The sequence below is a fragment of the Salminus brasiliensis genome, chromosome 22 (genome assembly GCF_030463535.1).
Source record: "Salminus brasiliensis chromosome 22, fSalBra1.hap2, whole genome shotgun sequence".
NCBI lineage: Eukaryota > Metazoa > Chordata > Actinopteri > Characiformes > Bryconidae > Salminus > Salminus brasiliensis.
The window spans coordinates 15,388,664-15,404,941 of NC_132899.1; the positions used below are offsets into that span (position 1 = coordinate 15,388,664).

General features: G+C 40.8%; 1 protein-coding gene across 6 annotated transcripts in view; it reads right to left on the reverse strand.

Moving 5' to 3' along the window:
• rbfox3a (RNA binding fox-1 homolog 3a) overlaps window positions 1-15,774 on the reverse strand; it is a 444,039-nt gene extending 428,265 nt beyond the window's left edge. For all 6 annotated transcript variants that reach the window (XM_072666971.1, XM_072666970.1, XM_072666968.1 and 3 more), the window contains exon 1: window positions 15,360-15,774. The gene's annotated coding sequence lies outside the window, so the exon portion shown is untranslated. The remainder of the gene's footprint in view (window positions 1-15,359) is intronic.
• Window positions 15,775-16,278: the final 504 nt, after the last annotated feature.

Consider the following 16,278-nt stretch of genomic DNA (forward strand, 5'->3'; position numbering starts at 1 on the left):
ATCATTAAAAAGTGAGTAAAGTTTTCTATCTAAAGTTTTATCTTTAACATTAGCCTATTACTCTGCAACATGCTAATGTTCTAATCTTATGAGATACCAAAGTCAATATCATTGCAATAAAAAAGCTAAAAGAAATGTATAAATGAATGAATGGGATGGTTTAGCCAAAGTGATGCCACCTACAGCTACTGACAGTATGGATAGTACATTGTGCAGTTATAAGTTATTAAAAGTAATTATTGAGATAAATGACTTTCATTACATATGAAAATGTGAACATGCATGTGTGTTCAACAGTGTCCTAGACTAGAGAATTTGAAAATGTGGTCAAGTTAACCATACATTATTCAGTAAATATTACAAATAATCCAATAATTCAATAATATCTAATAATAAAATATTTATGAGAGTGAGGAACTGAAGTGTAGATTCATAAATAGGCCCTTGTTGAGTTTAAGATATACTAGGGCTAGAAAACTGGACAGGTACAACTAGACCCACTTTGCCAAAAAAGTTGTGAAGTTCAAACACCTCATTTTGTCCATAGTACATCTATTCAGGAATGGATATATATATATACTCAGAGCACCTGCATGAGCGTTCATACGAGCGTTCATACGAAAGTGTGTTATTTTGGAACCCAATCTACTCCAATCTACAACCTGAGCAGCAAGAGAGGGCTTTTCTGATGGATCAGGTTGTTCTTTCTGACACGTTGATGACAGCCTGCGCGGCTGAACACCCCGAAACACGGCCTTACTCCTCAGACACATCCCAGCACTGATCATCCACAGATAAAACTCCACCAGACAGCAGACTTGTGAATTACTGATCACACAGACTGCTGGTGTTACATTACCTTCCGGTCTGCTCTTAGCACTATGATTAGAAGCAGTATCTACTAGGAGATTTGATACTCCATCAAGTTCTTTTTAAATAGGCAATGCTTGGACAGTCAGAGAATCCAGCCACTATTTCAAAGTATGCACAAAGTATCACAGTTGAAAATCTCGCAGTCATATCTCAAGTGCAAACATTCATTGACGATGGAGCCAGCAAGAGCAAACGCTACTGCAAACTCAAGCTAAAAAGTATGCTTGTTCTTTGGAAGTGGAAGCACTTTGCATACCCTTGAATAAGTTGGGCAGGTTATCTCAAGGTAAGAGTCTGCTGGTTTTCCCCAACTAAAGGGAAACTTAAAAGGCGAGCCCCTGCAGAGAGGGTCTCAGCTGAGACTGTTTGACAATTTGTATTCAGACTGGAAGACCACATGCAACTGCTTTATGGAAACACTGGACTTAATGTGCAGAACAGCCTGACACGTTTTGCGGCACAGAGTTGCTGCATAAACATTTGCCTTTATCCAGCTTATCCAAAGGGCCTGAGATGACTGAAATATGACAAAGAGGCAGAGAAGCCTCTGTTTCTCTCTTTCCGCCTGTGTAGGGTGTATTTGATGATTAACCAGCAGGCTAGCTGACACAGTGGAGGTGGCTGGCCTCTAGTGGGAGACACTCTAAAGCAGAGCTTTCCAAAGGAGCCGTCCTCAGAGCCGCACTCCTACATGTTTTCTGTTTATATCTCACTGGGATGGAGCTCGGCAGCTAAAAAGTGCTGCTATGGTTTCATACACACGAGTGCTTTTTCTCCGCGGAGTCAAAACATTTCATGACCTTTTCATCAAACTAGACAGGTTGGTAATAGATTGCTATGGAGGCTCTAAGTGTAAGGGAATAAGATGGAGACTACTTCATTGCCTCAGAGTATGACACTTACGGACACACACACAAACACAAGCACACGCGCACACACACACACACACACACACACACACACACACACACAATCTGCCCACATGCAGCAAAATCACTGGTCCTGTATCTCACCACTACCATTTTACCAGTCACTGCATAGGCTGAAAAATATACCCCTCCACACTCCGTCCCCCTCGTCTTTCTTTTTCACACAGTGCTGGGTTATATGTAGTCAGATCCATAAGTATTTGGACAGTGACACCACCATTTGCCACTGTTCAACACCTAAATAGATGAAGCAAATAAGATGCATTTAAAGTGTGGACTTTCAGCTTTAATGCAAGGGGTTACATTGCCACAATTTCTTTACATGATCCCTCCATTTTCTCATGCTCAAAAGTAATTGGACAAACTTACAATTATAAATATATGGACAATTTTTAATACCTGCATGCAAATCTTTTACGGCCAATGACTGCCTGCAGTCTGGACACAATGGACATTTGAGGGCTGAGGAATGAGGTCCGATGACTGAATGCCATTCAAAAACATTATACTTCTTTGCTTCAAGAAGCAACAAGCAACAAATCTGCTCACTGGTAACTGTGGTTTGCATCTTACATTTACATTTACAGCATTTTGCAGATGTTCTTATCCAGAGCAACTTACAAAAGTGCTTCACTGTTTAAATGTCCTTAGCTAGTTTGTATCGGCTAGGATCCAATATATACTAACAAGTTTAGACACTACTAAACACAAACGTCAGTATGGAGACCACAATACTTAACATGCACTACACTATGCCTAAGTATTCTCGAAAGGGGTGGGTTTTCAGTCGGCGTATGAAGACAGCAAGTGACTCTGCCGTTTCGGACACCCAGGGGAAGCTTGTTCCACCACTCTGGTACAAGGACAGAAAAAGGTCTGGATGCTTGTCTTACATGGATGAAGTCTTAAAGGATGGTGAGTTAAGCAGAGATATACTTCAAGTTCGAAAGGCTCTTGGTACAGATCAGCTTTTGAAGCAAACCCACTGTATTATAATTCAAGAATTGACTTTGACAATGATATGACAATGCCTACCCTCTCAAGAGTGACTTAACATCTAGTTGTGAGAAGATCCCTAGTTGTGAAGATGGCTTTTCTTCAACAAAGAAAATATTGTGTTCATCTGCTTCATTTGTCTTCCATGGTCTTCTAGGTGTTTTAAAGTTGCTGAGCTCACTATTGCATTTCTTCCATGCAAAAACATACCACATTATTTATTTGGCCATTCCTGACATTTTTTGCCCTCTGTTTCGCTCTCTAATAAGTTGGTCCTAATAATGGCCTCCTTCACTTGCATCAACACATTTTTGGGCCGTATATTGAGAGTTCCCACGAATGGCTATCAAGTGCAAATCCAACACTTTTAATCAATTCCAGATTGATCTTCTTTTTGAAACAATGAGGGGAACAGACCACTCCTGGCCATGAAACTGCTCTTTAGTGAACTGTCCTATTACTTTTGAGCCAGTAAAAATGGAGGAACTTTGTAAAAACTTAATGTAATACATTGTTAAATGCCTTTGAATTGAAAGTCTACTCTTCCACTCAGGTATATTCTAAATATAAAATATACAGGGGCATTCAAGTGTTGTCATAATAGCCTTTACCATTAGCAGCAAAGACACATGAAAAAATGTACATCATTTGCTGGGTGCTTTAGTATGTTTTCAAAAATTCAAAAATTGTTCAAAAATATTTGCAAACAAAAAAAAATCCATTTTAGGACTGCTGGAATTTTCCAACCAAAACGCTGAGGTGAGCCCGACTGGTCACTTTGTTAGACTCTTTCCACAGAGCTGGCTGGAACACAGTGTCTTTTGCAGGGTTATTTCTAGTTTTGTACAGTTTTAGCTGCAGGGTGAGTGTCTGGATCACTTAAATACGGCCACCTTCTCACTCTCAGTGTGAAAATGCTCATTAGAACAGAAACAGTTAAACAAGGTTAATCACACAAGTCTGTATTCTAGACTAAATAAATAAACAAACAAACAAATAAATAAATAAATATGTATAATGAAATGGTGGTCAATTTAGCACTAATTTACCTTTAACTTAAATATGCTTATTTCTAATGTCTAATCTTATGACATATGGCAGAATTTCACATTTTGATTATGTTAGCTGACCACAGTTCAGTGGACCCAGCGCTGGGTAACCATGTTGACTCACATTGGATTATTTTTTGTTCAGCCATTTTTCTAGTGTTGTAAAAAAATAAATAAATAAATAAATAATAATAATAATAATTTCTTTTAGGAGAGACACTGAGAGACATCCTAACACTGAATGACCAGAGCTAACTTAACCTTTCTCTCATGGCTCTCAGTTTATTTCCTCACGTCTCATTCCAAAATATGTGACCAACTGACCTGGGACAATTATACCCACACTATCAGAAAGAATAGAAATAATACTGTCAGGTGATGGACTGCTGCCAGGTTATAGTATTGTTTATTAATAAATAAAGTAATCAAATTGTATTTTTATTACCACAAGACCAATTACTGAGACGAACATTAAGCAATCAGGCTGGAATTACCTGGAATTACCTGTCACCATGCAGCAACGAACCCACTACTCATATCTGGCTGTAATGAAAGACCAGTAAAGGGAAAAATGTTCATAAAACTTTTAATCTTTTTTTTGTTCATTTAGAACATTTGATTCTCAGATTAATTAATAGAAAAATCATGTGAATTTCTCTGTTGCTTTACCTATTTGAATACGAGCAACAGTTTGTGCCTCCATATAACCTTATTTTTAGGATTTAATGTGGTCAGTAATCCTTGCTGCAGATGCCATCACTGCACTAAATAAACTCCTAAATGGCATTCATGGGAACCGGGCAAAGCTACATTAAAACTATAAGCTGTGCTAGACTTATTCAACAGTGTGTTTTTTTTTGGTGGGGCATATAATATAAAAGGCATTGATTGAAACACCTGACCCCAATTACCCTCTTTTGAAGAGGACATTATCTTAGAGGTCCACATTCTTATTCCATCAATTATCCTGATTGCTTAAACTGCTGGTTCAATACAAATGTCAATGTCAAATATATGTGCAGTTTGTTCAACAAGACGTTTTATCTATTATGATTTACATGGGCAGATTAGATGTAGGGACATTACAATACACTGATTTACAGGGTTAACTAGTTCTTTATCATTAGAATATACTTAAAGTCTATTAGAATAGACTTAATATATGATAAAAAAATTATCATATTTTGAATTTAATATGAAACTTTTAATTGAAGCAGCTGGGCTTCCTTTGTCATACTTCTCATTTGCATGCTGGTGTTCTATGATGTTCTATTGAACTTTGTTATGTGTTGATCTGTGGTATGTGTACAACCATTTTGGACCCTCTTTAGATAACAGCCAACAAAATGTACTAGCTTGCCATCTACCCCTGACTGACTCATAAGCACTATTCCAGTCCATAGGACAGAATCATACCAGGATACAAGCCAATTGTGACAGTGAGGTAGGGGTGGGCAATATGATGATATTTTATTCAAATTGTAATACATTTTTAGTGCATTGTGGATAAAGAACACTGGCTAACTGAGATTCACTAGAAAGAGGGTAATCAGCAGTGTTTAATTAGATAAAATTCAGCAGATTTTAAATACAAATCACTGTGCTCAGTATCTGAATAGCGTTTTTTAAAAGAATCTGTCGCTACTGATGCATTTTTTCTGTATGTCAAAATATTGTGATAAATACTGTGTATTGTGTAAAATTGTCTTTAAATTTCAGGATATAATATTTCTACCATAACGCCCACCGCTACAGTAAGGAACATTATTCTTTCTTAAGCAAGAAAAAAAGTCTGCCACATAATTTGCTTAACCTGTGATTAATGTGGCATGCCCACGTTCCGCCCCAAGAGCGTAAAAAGGCAGGGCAGTATAAAGAGTTGATGAAACTTACACAGACGCTAGAGTTTGTGCAGGCCCTCATGCTTACGGGAATCACTTCAGAATTCAGCCTTTAGTGAGGGCATGACGGAAGAGGGTAGGTTATGTCCAAGGCCACCCGGGGAACAGTTCATTTTGCCCTCCTCCTATACTCTCTCTCTCTCTCTCTCTCTCTCTCTCTCACAGAGAAGACAGAGCGGCCAGTCGGACTGGAGCTGTCAGCTCTCTCTCCTGTAACAAGTGCGCCCGTCACAGAGAAGTTGGCAGAGGCGATGGATGTAAGCGCGCCGAGGGTTTATGGGAGATGACAGCTCCTGCTAAATAAAAGCACACGCGCACAGACAGTGGACGGGGGAAAGGACACGAGGGCCCTGCTCTGTTCGGCTTAATGCAAGCCAAAGCAACCCGAGTGGAACCTACAGTAACTAGCACTACTAATCCTGGTGCTTCTTCCAGCTGTAGCAGTGCGCAGAGAAGCCACCAGGCCCTATGCAACACAACACACGGTGTGTAGTGACACACTGACCACAGAGGTACTCCTGAAGCCAGGTTCTGGATTTATACAGCTGGCACAACTTTAGCTTTTTTTTGTCACTGTAAAAAATATTAATACTTAGATTAATAGATTAATACTTTATAACCAGCAAATAATAATGTTTGCAATGAGTCGTCATCTAGCTTCCCTCTAGCACCTAGTACCCGACCAGTCTAATGCTCTTCTGCCTGAAAGCAACCGAATCCTTACAGCAAAGCTCCTATATAGGCTCTATGTTCTTTAGATCTTTAGTCCACCAAGTAATTTCTTTATTAGCCCTTTTTTCCAGAAGGGAGGGGGTGATTAGTTTGCATTAGTTAAAAATCAGGCCTTTTGGTCGACAAAGAAAATCCTTTGTTAGGGACACCCTTAATATGTATGTTTATTTTGCTTTGATTGAAAGTGCAGATTTAATCCAGCTCATGTGTTTTTACACTACAGGGTGCCACTCCAGAACCTGCAGAGCCTGAAATGCATTTCCTGATATGCGTCTATTAGAATAAGAATTCCTACAATAATGCTCTGAATGCTGTAAGGGTCCACTTATCACAACGCATGAACGTCTGTAGTTCTGCACCAACCAGATCTGAGACGCTTAGAACCTAAATAATTAAACACACTGCATTTCATAAAAAGACTACAAGAGAGGCAGGATACATACTCCTCTACAGATACAGTCAATTGACATTTATTCACTGTTTATTCTGCTTCTATAGGTTTTGGCTCGTGCTTCCAGTGACAATTTCACATCAATATTAAGAGCAAACAAACATGACCAATAATCATTAGACGCTGCATTTTCAATGCTCCAGCATTTGCAGACGTGTGTGTGTGTGTGTACGCAGGAGGTAGTAGACTGGGTCTCTGTCATGTTTGGTCAGCATTTCTGTTTGTTCAATCGATGGGGATACATGTATGAGGTTTTTCACCTCCTCTCTTTTTCTTACGTATAAACAAGCAGTCGGTTCTTAGCTTTTTGCTATCGTGTGTGCAGGCAGTGTGAGAGAGTGTGTGTGTGTATGGGTGTGTGTGTCTCCTGAGTGTTTGAAGCCAGGGCTGGGTGGTGTAAGAGCTGTCCGATTGAGCAGGGAATGTGTCTGTGGACACGCCAGCCGCTGTCAATCGACTGCTCTTCACACTAGGGAGGGTCAAAGAGTGACCACACCACCAACATGACCGCTTGTCCTACCCGTTCACACTGTCCTCTCGCCAGTTAGCAAAGGTGAAGAAGCAGGTCAGCTTTAAAAATTGATTCTAAATGACTTTGCCAAGTAAAAGTAATCCTGTGAGAAATGACCTGTAGATTCTGCATCCGCAAATGTGTTGTATCGTAGCAACTGGTGGGAGGTTGGAAAAGCTTCACAGAATGTTAGAAATCCATTTCAACCTAATGAATTTATGCTGGAGTTTGGATTCATCACACTCTGTTGAGTTTCCAGTTTGAGTGCTACACTAATAAACTGGATTATGTTGTTTTAGCTAGACAGGTTCCAAACAACAACAAATGTACCACCATGCCAAGATTAGACAGATAATCCTAATACAAGTTTTAATCACTTTTAACTGTAACTGCACTACGCCACGGTTTTAGGGCCCTCTGCAAAAGACAGGAAAAGTGGACCCCGGGGTACATATTTTAAAATGAATTAAGTCAGGCAGGCACTCTTATACGTAGTCTTGTCAACCTGACTTTGAATTTATGGAGCAACAGGCTTCATTCTATAAATGGAACCACCAACCATAATGTGGGTCAGCTTCACTAAATCTTATACACATCCGGTGGTTCCCTGATTTCACACAGAAGAGAAAACAAAACCTTTCTTGTGAAACAGTTGACCTCGGGTACGTTTCAGATGTGCACAATTTTTTGGGGAAGAATCCATTTTTAGCCTGAACTGAGAGCGAGACGTGTTCGTTATGAAGATCACTTGGATGTTAGTAAACTTCTTTGTCCTGATCTTCATTAATATCTTAATTACTATTAAAATAAGTCCAGTCTGGTACCATCATCAACAACAGCAGCAGTATTATTGGTGTTGCAAGATGTTGTAGGCTAGTATAGGAGTACTGGAGACAGAACCACGTACTGGAGATGGGGCTACATTACATTAAATGATCATTATAATGGCAACCGATAGCACATTTTACATACATTTGAGAAGTTATTTAGCATCAACACATGCAGTATACATTAATATAACATCATTTGTATTTTTATGGGACCCTTTTGCCAAGTGCAAAAACCACCCTAAGAAAATGTGCAGCAAAAGTCCTATTCCTGAAGTAATGGTTCTCTCTTTACCAATGCAATGATACAGTGATACCAGGAACAACCAATCAAAATGATGCTAATGATCTAATGCATATTGATGACAAACGCTCACAAATATGACTATGGTTTACACAGTGTTATGCAATTCTCGCAGGTCGTGCAGATCCGCAAAAGTTACATATTGCAGTGGCAGCATTCTGGGCTCTGAAATCCTTCTCCAGAAAGTCAAGTTCATCTCAGTGGCAGTTAAACGGTCATGATGCTCAATCCAAACAGTAAAATACTAAATTATTATATATTATTCAGCTGGTTAATCAGCTGGATGGGTGTAGGTGCATCTAGATTTGCCTGTATGAGCAAACAGATGTTACAAGTTAATAAAGACCTATATTTTAGCAAACAGGAAGTTGTTGCTCGCTATTTACAGTTTATTACTTTCCAAAATTGCATAAAACTTGTCAAACCTAACAACAGTTGCAATCAAAGAACAGTATACGTTGGAGTGCATATCTGATATTGCAATTGTCCTGGTTAATATAGTTGTCATTCATAAATCTCTCAGCAGACTGTTTATACTGTGTAATTCACACACCTACACTTGTCACCACTTGGTCATATAGCCCTTAACATCTGGAAATTAGCACACTGTACTGTAGGCCTATGCTTGTTTTGCATATTCAGACTAGCATGAGTAATGAGTAACCACGGTTACGACATAACATTACTCTTGTTGCTGTTGCTATTATTAGCAAGAAAAAAAAATGATGTTGAGAATTTGAAGAAAGAAGTCGGTCGCGAGAGTGCTCAGAGAGAGGATTCTCTCTCCCTGCCGGCCACGCCAGCTCTTTCACCAGTTAATACCAGTTCACCCATTTTCTTCTCTCCTCCCTCTAGACTTTTTTTTTCATTCAATCTCCCTATCTTCCTGCCGCAGCCCTCTGAAATACCCACCATGGCCGCACAACAGATCAGGCCGGCGCGAAAGCTGTAGCCCCCGTCCTTATTACAGCGGCTTGCACCGTGCTCTAATCACCAGCACCAGACCCGGCAGAGAGAGACAGAGAACGAGAGAGAGAGAGAGAGACAGAGAGAGAGAGAGAGAGAGAGAGAGAGAGAGAGCGAGGGAGAGCCAGAGAGCTCGTTAATGGCTAGGGTCTGTGCCTCAGAAACGGTTGCAGTGTTAACCAGCTTTTCCGCTCGTTTCGGTGGATTGGGGCGACGCAAGAGAGGCCCTCGAGGGGCCACAGTCACCGCACCCCCCTCCCCCCAAATGACATACTCTCTGATAGCCAATGCTCTCTCAGGACCAATGGTGCCCAAAAAACACAGATACGCACACACATAGACACACTGTGACACACACACACACACACACACACAAAATCCAACATCAAACAGACTGTGGATAAAGCCAGTCTTTCCCCCAGTCAGTTCGCTTTTTATTTCACCCTCTGCGAGAAAAAGGGAGGAAATTGTTGGCTAAGCTGCCTTTTGTCAGTGTGCTTCAGAGACACTGTCTGAACACCAGCCCTCATCTCATCTCCCAGCTTCATCTTAAAGCCTGTTTTTGGGACAGCATTTGCACGTTCAACCTGCGAATGACGACCAATAGGCATAGGTGATTGTCATTTTTTTGCCCGTCACATAACCTGGCATATGTTTGACTTGTCCTTAAACAGCCTTTGTTAGGTTTCTGATAGCACTGAACCCAACCACTGTCGAGCTGGGCTCACTAATGATGACAAGACAGAAGAAAAGGGGAAGTAGTCAACTGTTCTGGCATTATTCTGTCTAGGACCACACAATCTCTCTGTGTTTGACTATCAAAGCTGTCCCTGGGAGGGCATGGATTGAATCACCCCAGGCTTGGCACACGCATATGGAAACGCTGCCTTACTCAATGCAAGGGTTTATACCAGAGATGTCATTGCCTGCAGCTTCAAAGGTTATTGCCACTGCAAACGTGCTTTTTAAAAGGTGTTTTTTTTGTTTTTTGAAGATTTGTTCCGTTCTCTGAGAAGGGAGGAGAAGTACAAAGAGTGGCATTTATATGAATTAATTTGCCTGAGAACACAATTGTCGTTTCGAAAACTTTGAAGCGAATCTGGGATGTTTGAACATAAGCACTGTATTCAAAGTCAAGGGCACATTCACTGCCACAAATAAAAAATTAAGCCATGCTCATCAGCATATTCATCACCGTTTATACGACGCAAAGCCTAGATTTGGAGCAGCCAAAAACCTACAAGAGCAGCCTCTAATTCCTGCTTAGTGACTCGTTTTGCAACTTTTTAACAGAACATTTTACAGATTCTGTACTAGTGTGTGCGTGTGTCTGTGCGTGTACATGTGTGCGCTTGTGTGTGTGTGAGTGCATGCCTGCTCTAAATGCTGCAGTATAGAGGCAGCTCCAGGAGCTTTCTAAAAACTGAGGGTGATCAAAAGGCAGGCCTTAGTGCTGCTCCTCTCCGAAAATACACACAGCATGGCAATTTATGACATGTGGATGACTCAGTGTTTCTGGGCCCAGAGATCAATCTTCACTTCAAAGACGTAAATCTTGTGCCTTACTTATGTATCCTACTGCATTGGTGGGAGAAGACAGGAAATCATCAAAGGATCTAAAAGACAGTATGCCAGGCTTTGGTGCACTACCTCCAAAACAGACGTTAACACATCTAGTCATATACGCTGAGCAGACTGATCATCAACATGGGGTATCACTGGAGCAACAGGCAATATCCAGTCTTATACATATTTCTCATAATTGCACAGTGACAAACACATCGCAAGATTCACCTAAATTCACCCCAGCTTCACCCCGTGCTCATGCACAACCTGTAAATAGCGTGGCCTAACAAAGGAAGGGAGCTTTCAGTTGTGCTATGTTTGAGGATAGAATGAGAACATAGTGTGTATATGTGTGTGTGTGTGTGTGTGGGGGGGGGGGGGGGGTGTAGTAGATCTGAGTGTGACAGATTTATTCCTCTCTGCTCTAGCCGGATGAAAGGGGGCCATAAATAAGGTGGGAGAGGAGAAAGCTCTCCATTGAACATAATCAAGTAGATCCTTTAGACTCACATCCGTCACTCCGGTAGGTACAGTGACAGCAGGGGGTCCAAGGTGAGGTCAGGGTAGCTGCCTTTAACCCTTTAACCTAGCTTACCTCCACCTTGCTTACGCCAACAGCTATATGGAAAAGTGCTGTAATTAAAAGCATGAAATAAATAGACACATCAGACGTACCACATATAGCCTGCATTACTTGCATTGTGTTTTATCAATGCCTATATAGCACCACCAACCAGTTCCCAGTAAAGCACCAGTGATAAATTAGCATAACAGTAATTCTATAAATACCTCTCCATGCATGTAAGTGATATGTGATGGTGCAGAAAAACATTCACTTTTAGACCCTCGACCCTCGATCTAACATTGACTTTTAGCTTATATTGCTTTTGGTCAATTTTATAAGAATGTGAAATGGCCAGCTGCCCTTTACCTTTACCGTGTGGGCATTTTCAATACAGGTCTCAATACAATAACCAGGTAGTGATGGTCCACAATTACTTGGAATAAGTCTTGCTGCATTAAAGTACACAGATGTTAAGGACATTTTCCTTCACCTATTAAGTTGTTGGTTTAGAAATACAAGGTTTTGCTATAGCGATGACATGCACTTTAAAACAGGGCTTCCTAAAAATTCTGCCATCTAAATCCTGTGTGTTTGACCCAGCTTTCAAAAGCGAGCATTCTCAACAATATGCTCTGGAATCAAATTAGCAGACTGCTCTCCATGTTCCGTTAAGTCCTACCTGATTACTTGCTGTCATTTAGCCGTCAACCATAATTAACATCATTAATATATCCTGACAAAACAAATCACTGTGCCAGCACTGCACTTGCTACATAAACACTAGGTGCTTTCAATTACGAAGAGAGAAAAAAAAAACACAAGGTGTTTTACACGGTCAACTTTTACTAGAATAAGCCTACACTACAGTTATTTATATGCAATTAATGGTCACGTAATTCAATATTCTATAGTATCTCACTGCATTTCTTGCATGCTTTGGATATATTATCATTTTGAAAATATAAAAAGAAATGACAGGAAAAAGCGATGGTTTTTAAGGAGGTACTACAATATTGGTCAGCAGCTCAAATTCAGCCAAGTTGTGCTGGGCTATGCCAAGTATTATCCTGGCAAAGTAAAGATTTATTTATTTATTTATTTATTTTTGCACAACACTACAATGATGCCTTTCATTTTCAAACTAAGCTTGCTTGTTCCAAAACCTTTTAGTTATTTTCAGGGTATCTTTAATCCATATACAAATTCTATTACAAGGCGATCCAACCACAGAGACTCTCTTCTTCCTTCTAGTGAAACTGAATCAAACTGAATAACGAGAATGACTGCCACTTCATGTCTGAACGATTAAATAATGCCCACATTTCAAGTTGTTGGCTCAGGAATTCTGTCATTTGTATACAAATGATTTTCCGGTGTGGAAAAAGTTCAAATGGTATGATGTACTATATATATATATATATATATATATATATATATATATATATATATATATATATATATATATATATATATATAGAGAGAGAGAGAGAGAGAGAGAGAGATAGATAGATAGATATAACCATTGTTTTAATATGTACTAGATATTATAATATGTCTCTGATTGATCTCACCCTCCGTGTTTGTGTGTGTGAGATCAATCTAAGGCATTTAATAATTTCTAGTACATAGTAAATCAGCTACTAATACTATAATCAATAGTTGGATTATAGTAGTATTAGATGGGTATTGCTTTAGGGCTGTATTAACAAATCTATGTCTCTTGTGTTCAGACTTTCGTCCAAAAAAAGTCCAGTAAATAATTTCCCTGTAAACGCCTACTGCCCCAAAAAACTAACTTGGTTCTGAAGCTAACAAACCCTCCATTAAACAGGCAAACATAAGCTCAATAGAAGCTCTGTAGCAACCCTGGACCAACCTCAAGTTACAGTTTAGTGATGTGTAAGTAAGCAATCTGGTCAAGTCACACATTTCTATGCAGCTATCTGTGACTACATACTTGCACATCCTCTGCACTATAAGCGACTGACAAAAATGCCTTATTTTTTGGAGGGGGATTCTCCCTTTGGAAAGTCTGCTCATTGTTTCCATAAGAACATATGAAACCATGGAGCAGAATTAATGTTCTCTGACCATCTACCTCCATCATCTTGTGCTGTCATTTATTTGCCATGTGCATCACAGCAGGAGATTATCATCAAACTGAGAAATGGTAACAAACTCACAGGCGACACAAACCCAGGCGCCATCGCTGGGGCAAAATAAGGAGCTCACGATGTCAGAGTTGGTAGACTGTTTCATGTTCATATTTACCCTGTTTTGCCTTTTTCACACATCTAGCAATAAGATCGATAAAGATTAGAAGCTGATTATAACTAGTCCTGAGCCACAGTACTCTGTCACTGGACATTACATGTCAGTTTCCTAACATAGATGCAAAATAGGCCTATACGCAAATTGAGGCACATTCTTAGGCACATCTTTGCACATACAGCTGGCCTACTGAACACGGGACTTCACATATATGCATATACATATTCCCAGTATGCAAGTGCCTACAGGTGGAGAGGGACTAATAGATTTGATTTGGTTCAGGTCATGTTTACCTTTTCCAAAGTGTCCAGTTTGCTGCCTGACTTTTGACGGACTGAGACTGGAACGGTGTTCCTGTTTTAGTTGTCAGGCATGCTTCACTGCTCGAGCAAACAGGCACAAGCAAGCTGGAACCAAGACGCGGGTCTATGTCTCTCTATGTACGTCTCTCTCTTTCTGGCTGGAGACACAGAGAGACTTTTTTTTTTCTGTAGGGACCACATTCAGACTGCACTATATATATATATATATATATATATATATATATATATATATATATATATATATATATATATATATATATATATGTTCCAGCTGCACACTTGCATTAAAAGCCAAATTCATAAAACAACCCAGCTATGGAAGATAGAAAATGCAACATTTAAGAAAAAGCAAGTACAGAAAAAAAGTTCTGGCCAAAACCAACTTGTGGGCAGAAAACAAGAATATCCCCAGATATTTGTCAAGACCCAGCTCTTCTACAGTAGCCTACACAAGTGCACAGCCACACTCACTCCCATTCTTTAGCCCAAAAGTAGAACTCAGGGCTAATAACCCTTGAAATGGAAATGTTATTCTCTTCTACGTCAGCTTTTCCCTACCTCTCGCTGTGTTCCCCGTTAACATACTCGGCACAGCGGTGACAGCATGACAGGTAAATGCGTTGTTTCAAGGAAGGGAAGAGAGTGAGGTGTACTTTTGAATATCACATAAGAGAAGCTATGACGTTAAATCTCCGTAGGCACTTCGGTAGCAAGCAACTGCAACTTGGGGGGAAAAAAAAAAATCAGTGCATCCTTTTCAAAAATCAAGGAGCAACTCTTAGCCAGCGGATATTTGTTTCCCTCAAAACGTAAACACCTCGCTGTCGGCGCGCTGCTGAGAGACAGACAGAGTGATCCTTAAGCAAGGATTTTACACTCTTCAAGCTAAACACTCACAATGAAACACTTTCCGGGAAACAATACAATGCAATACTTGAAATGCTGAGAAATGGGAAGAGTATTAAAGATGAAAGAGTTAATCTCGCTATTCTTCTGACTGTGTGTTGTTGTATGTGTTTACATATATATGTGTGTGTGTGTGTGTGTGTGTGTGTGTGTCTGTAGGAGGTGACAGAGAGAGACTTGTATACTCACAGTTTGAGCTGTCAGGTCACTCAGGTCCGGCGCTGTATCAGGGGCTCATCCTCTCAGCGCTTATCCCACCGCAGGACACAAAGAGAGAGAGAGAGAGACAGAGTGAGCGAGAGAGAAAGAGAGAGCGAGAGTAAGCAAGAGAGAGAGGGAGGGACTGAAAAATATAGAAGCGAGTGAGAGAGGGTCTTCCCTCCTCTCCAGCTCTACGCGCTTATAGAAGTGAGACAGAGGAAGAGGCAGAGAGAGAAAGAGAGGGCAAGAGAGAGAGAGCGAGAGAGACAGAGCAAGAGGGAGGGAGAGAGAGAATGAGAGAGAGTGGAAGACAGCGAGAGAAGTGAGATGGGTTGTTTTCCGATGCGATCTGCGCAGCGCTCCTGGAAGAAAAAGCGAGCATCAGAATGAGTGCGGCTGCTTCTTTGGCGTGCTGTGCGTGTCTTCACACATAGCTGGGAGCCCAGTGCGGTCAACCACACGCGTCTGCAGTGTGTGTGTGTATACACACACACACACACACACACACACACACACACACACACACACACACACACACACACACACACACACACAGGAGGGGGAGGTGGGGGTAGTGCCTAGGCATTCACTCACTGGCTGTGGCTTACACTGCGAGAAGAAACATGAGAGAGCGCGAGAGAGAGAGAAAGAGAAAGACAGGAGGGAGAGAAGGAGGGACAGAAAAAGAGTAAGGGAAGGAGGAGGAGGAGGAGGAGGAGAAAGCGGAGGAGGAGAGAATGCGCTGACAGCTTCATGCGAGCTCCTCGTCTGTGCTGACCGCTAACACAGTTTCACGCACGCCGGCTCTGCCCGCTAACCGAGGCTGACAGGTACTGAACGACAGAAGTGAGAGAGGCATCGCACTCTTCTACTTCCTTTCGTCTTTCTCGATCTCTCCCAAAAGCTC